The sequence below is a fragment of the Nicotiana tabacum genome, chromosome 8 (assembly GCF_000715075.1).
Source record: "Nicotiana tabacum cultivar K326 chromosome 8, ASM71507v2, whole genome shotgun sequence".
Lineage (NCBI taxonomy): Eukaryota > Viridiplantae > Streptophyta > Magnoliopsida > Solanales > Solanaceae > Nicotiana > Nicotiana tabacum.
The window spans coordinates 11,560,903-11,566,942 of record NC_134087.1 but is presented as its reverse complement, the minus strand read 5'-3'; positions in this window follow the sequence as shown (position 1 = coordinate 11,566,942).

The window sequence follows — 6,040 nt, the reverse complement described above, 5'->3', positions numbered from 1 at the left end:
AATATGCCTAGTTTTGGTATGTTGGATCATGATGGTCCATCCGGTAGTCATCATCAACAGGATAATGTTCATCATGGGATATCAACACACTATGATTTTTAAGTGAAGTAATAAAGCTATATGTAAAGTTTGGATTAATTTGAGAAATTCATTATTTTATTGGTTGTGCAGTGAAAACGAGCAACTTGAAGGTCCTGTCCTTACACAATTGCCCGAAGACGACATATTTAATCGGGATCTAGCAGATGCGTAGAGTCAGGAAGAGAATAGTGATTATGACAACAATGCCGATGAGTTTGGAGATGACACACCCTTCCCTGACGAGGGTGATGATGAGAAGGAAGAGAATGTTGAACCTGATTTGACGAGGGAGCATGCTCCACCTCCCGTTAGACCAAGAGTGTACGAGTCCCACGTGTCGTTTCATTCAAAGGAGATTCCCTACCTTGATCATTTTTCAAATATGTCAGATGTGGATGCCCTCACAAGGGATCTTGACGAAATTCGGACATCAATGTGAGATTAATCTAGAGCAACGGTGCTGTCAAAGAGCATGCTTTTTCCTGATAAAGTGCGCCTAAGAAGATCTAGAGCAACGGTCCCTTACAAGTGGACTTTGCATGCGAATGGTGGCAGGAAATGGAGAATTCTGACTACAAATGTGTCAGAGTCTTTCAACGGGTTATTGAAATCTGCAAGTGGATTGCCTATCACTGGCATGGTGTCAAGCAGATGGCGGAGAGGTTTGTTGAAAGGGTGAGATGTGCATTGTTATTGATGGAAATGGGTGTTGAATTTATGCCAATACCAATGAAAAGATTTGAGAAATACAGGAAGCGAGCACATTCACATTCATTTTTGCAGTATTGCAACGAGCGAAATATTTTTGAACTTCGCTATCCATCACAACCGGGGGAATAATACACACACCATCAATGAAGTTGGAAGGTTATGCTCCTGTGGAAATGGTCCATCTATCACATGTCGTGCTCATATGCCATGAAGTCCTTTCAACATACAAGTTTTGCGGCAACAAGGTACGTTGATAAAGAATATAATGTTGTTGTATACTTAAACACCTATAGTGGACAGTTACAACCAGTGGGTGCTGAGCATTATTAGCCACCAGAACCATTTAGAATGGTGTGTAACAAGGAGTATTTGCGTCAACAACAAGTGCAAAAAAGAACGCGTATACGAAACCAAATGGATGTTGGTGATACCGTTTATGCGCGTAAATGTGGTAGATGCTCGCAAACAGGATACGACAGTCGTAAATGTCCTTCAATTGGTTTGGGTAGCGGTGGTAATTCAGCTCCCGGTGAAAGTTCATCCAATGTACCTAATTATCAAGGATACCCATAGTGTTTTATTTCAATAATTTGTTGTAATACGTGTATGTATATGTTCATCTTGCAGAATGTATGAAATAAAATTACGTTTCCATTGGTGTTAAGTCTTATTGATATTTAGAATTAATACTTCAGTACAACAATTTAACATACACCCCAAGAAAAAAAACAATTGTCATTCGCCATTATCGTCGCTGTCTGGCACTATTTCATTGTCATTGTCTTCATCTTTTTCGTCAACATCGTGTACGTACCCTTCGGAATCGAGGGCATCGTAATCTAGGCCCCAGTTGACACACATTTTCTCGCATTTTATTGCTATCATCAAGAAGACCACTTTCTTGATTTCTACAACAATATGGGACTCCTACGTCCAACGTCTGTGGTAGAAACTTAGGTAGTCCCTCCCACTCGACAACTTTTAGGAAAACAAGTTAATAATTGTCTCTATGCAATTTATCATTTTCTAATAAATCCCATTACTGATCATGCGTTCCTCCCAGGAAGTTAAGATCATCCATTGTATGATGCACATCTAATGCCTTTTCCATCTCTAAAATCTCCTTCATCAAATGCCGAATCACTTCTGGTTCATCTTTGTGTGTGTTTGTTTGGAAGGTTGTAGACAATGCTTGTGGCACAACAAGCACATGCCAGGGAGATAGTACTTCGTATTCACACCGTTTTGAGTAAAGAGGAACCCATTATAGTTTTCGCGTACCTTCAGGCTTTGTAAAATGCGTCTCACCCTTAATAGCGTGCCCTGCAACTTTGAGATCAGTGTATTTTGATAGGCTTATTTTCCAAGGTACGAAAAACACCATACCACTTGTCTTGTCGACCTGAAAAAGATGTTGTTCTGCAAAAGCTATCTTTTGGAGAAGCTGTATTGTACCCTAAAGAATCATTATCACGCGAAACATAATGCGGCGAACTACAACGTTATGTGTTTTTTCTTGCCTATAAAAGCCTAGCGCATTTTAGTTATTATTTGCGCTTAACCAAAACAAATAGAAAAACTTTCTATAAATTTTTTATTTTTCTTGCATTATGAAATGTTTTGACGCAGTGACATACCAAGGTGTTATTGTGGCAAACGCTGGATATGTCAACAACTTGTAAGTTATTATTTTGGAAAATATGTTTCTTAATATTCTTTATATAACATGTTAATTAATAGTGTTGTGTTATAATCCCCATTTGTAGGACGAAAATCAATGTAGATTTGAAGAATGGTATGATGAACCCATTTACTAGGAATACTACAAACATTGTTTGCACTATGTTTGGAATATGACTGGTGAATATGAACTCCAGATGTTTAAACTATAACAACAACTTGCGACAGTGAAGGAGAAACTAAAAGAGGCAGAAAAAGAAAAAAAATAGGTTGGAAGAGAAATTTAAGTGGTTGAAGAAAAGAATAATGGGCGATAGTGACTAAATAAACACATGTATGTGTTGAGTGTAGTATTTTATCTTTATGTTTTTCATGTCATGTATTTTCATTAGTTGTACCGAATTTAAATTATGTTAATGTGATGACCCAAAAGGTCATCTTATGTTTTAGAACTCGATCCGTGTTTCGAGGCTTCAAACCCTCATTTTATTCCTTCTCGATTTGCGTGTGCACTTTGGGCGTGTTTCCGGAAAGCTTTTATGTTGAAAGTTGATAAAAATAATAATTTTTGCCTTTAAAAGTTGATTTAGTTGACTTTGGTCAATATTTTGAGTAAACAAACCCGGACTCGTCTTTTACAGTCCCGGTGAGTCCGTATCGAAATATGGGACCTGGTCATATGTCCGAAATTGAATTCCGAGGTCCCTAGCTCGTGATATGAATTTTGGATAAAAATTGAAAGACTGAAAATCTAATGGTTTAAAGAATTTGATTAATGTTTGATCTCGTTGGTAATGGGTCCGTATTTTGGTTCTGGAGCCTTCCACAGGTTCATTATGATATTTAGGACTTGTCTGTGAAATTTGGTGAGAAACGAAATTGGTTTGACGTGATTTGGATGTCTGGTTGTGAAGTTAGAAGTTTTAAAACTTTCTTGAAAATTTCATTCAATTTGGTGCTAAATTCGTAGTTCTATGTGTTATTTTGGCGATTTGATCGCGCGAGCAAGTTCTTATGATGTTTTAAGACATGTGTGCATGTTTGGTTTGGAGCCCCGAGGGCTCGGGTGAGTTTCGGATAGGCTTCGGGATGTTTTACACTTGGAAAATTTGGTGTAAATTGTTGAATCTGGTGTCTGATCTGTTGTTCTTCGCGATCGCGTAGTCACTCTCGCGATCACGAAGGAGAACTAGGCTGGAAGGGAATTTTACTCTACGTGAACGCGGAGCAACGAGGGCATTACCCTTTGTGAAAGCGAAGAAATGGGACCTGGGGGAGGGTAACTTACCATACTCATCGGGGAATGCGACACTTGGCTCGCGAACGCGTAGGCTGGGAGGGAGGGGGGGGAGTAAGCCTTCGCGAATGCAAAGAGTATCTCGCGAACGCGTAGGCTAATAGAGTTGTAGCTTCGCGATCGTGACAGGCCCTTCGCGAACGCGAAGAAGGCCTGTCCAGTGAATTGAAACCAGACAAGAAAACAAGAATTCTTCAAAACTTCATCTCTTTCATTAGAACTCGACTTAGGGCATTTTTGAAGGGGGAATCAACACCAAATCATAGGTTTGTACTCTTTAACTTATTTCCTTCAATTTCCATCATCACCCATTAGATTCTTAGTCCTAAGCCTTGTTCTTTCAAGGTAGAAATTAGGACTTTTTGGAAGAATTGGTTTTTTTTTTTTTTTTGCAAATTGGGGATTAAGACCTCGATTTGAGGTCGGATTTCGAAACTAATTATATATTCAGGCTCGGGGGTGAATGAGTGAATGAGTTTTGGTCCGAACCTCGAGTTTTGACCAAGCGGGCCCAGGGTCGATTTTTGACTTTTTGGGAAAATATTGGGAAACCTAAATTTATGTATTGAAATTTATTTCTTTACAATTATTTGATGCTGCTAGATACGAGTAGTTTAGAGGTGGAATCTATAGGAAAAACGGTAATTGAGTAGTGAGTGGTTGTGGATCGAGGTAAGTGTCGTGTCTAACTTTGGCTCGAGGGATTAGGAAACCTTGACTTATTTGCTATGTGAAAATCCATGTGAGTGGCATATAGGTGAGGTGACGAGTACCTATGCGCCGCCAATTTATTTGTTTTGCCTGTTTACTTCCTGTTCTTCTTATATTGTCTTTTTCTGCCTTAACTGTTGTCACACCTCCTTTTTCTCTATACCCCTATGAGGGATGTATATAGGAGTTTTTCCAATTAAAGGACAATCGAAACAGAATTATTGCAATTAAAGATTCTGAGTCGCCACTTGGGAGATTTATGGTGTCCCAAGTCACCGGTTTAAAATCCCGAATCGAGGAAAGGTTGACTCTGTAATACAGTCTGCGAACCAGAAATCCGGATAAGGAATTCTGTTAACTCGGGAGAAGGTGTTAGGCATTCCCGAGTTCCGTGGTTCTAGCACGGTCGCTCAACTGTTATATTTGGCTTAACAATCTGATTTTAGAAACCCGTGTTGACCTATGATGCCATTTAAAATTTTTAACCGCTTTTAATTAATTTTTAAAGAAGATTGAACGTCGTTTAAAACGTGCCTTTGGATCGCGCCACATGAAATGCACCCGCAATCCTAAACACATTTTAGTCAACGTTTTAAGATTTGATTTGAGTCACATGAAATGCACACCCGAGTTTAGGAATGTAATTTTATTAAAATCGCGCCTAAAGTGGATAATGCATTGTTATCTTTTGGGAGGGCCGTGAAATTCGCTAAACGACCCTTCCCGAATTTCTAAGTATTATTTAGTTAAGCATTGAATGAGGGCCCCGCAATTTGCATATTTTATTCGATTTGAGGCTCATCTCATCATTTTTTATTTAAAGGCCGGTCCTAAAGTGACTATTATTTTTATTCAATTTGTCTCTAAAAAGAGAATCCCTAATTAATTAGTATTGTTTAAGAACCACTATACTTAGGTCCTTGACTTTCATTCAAAACTTCAGCAATTCCTTTGGGCTTCAAGCTCAGCCCAGTAAGAAGAATACACAATCAAATTCGAGTTGGGCTTAGGACAAACAGCTTCCAGGCCCAACCTTAACACTCAGGCTTAACAATTGGCAAATAACTGAACTATTTCAAACTTATTCAAATCGACACATGATGATTTTAAATCCGAATATCCTTACTTGAACGTTGGCAATCCCTACATTGAAGTACTGATTTCTGTTTTAAACCGTTACACATGGAATTTCGAACCTCATTAAACTTAATCATCTTAATAAAACCCAGAACAGTTTGATACCTAACCCGATCAGATTTGATTTTAACTTCTAAAGCTGAGATTTCTTTATCTATCTATCTACTGGTGAGCTTCTGAATATCAACAACAATTTTAAGTTCGTTTATTACTAAGGGCAAAAAATAAAATTGGAAACATGGACTGGATTTAACAAAATACTCATGAATGTAAGCCTCAAATGTATAAACTAAACAGCTTGGTTACCTAGTTTAACTATTATGACCTTCAAATTTACTAACATACTTAGTCATTATTCCAAACAACTCTATTACTGATTAAAAATAAAATAACTACTGGAAATTATCATCTCGTGAATGAGGC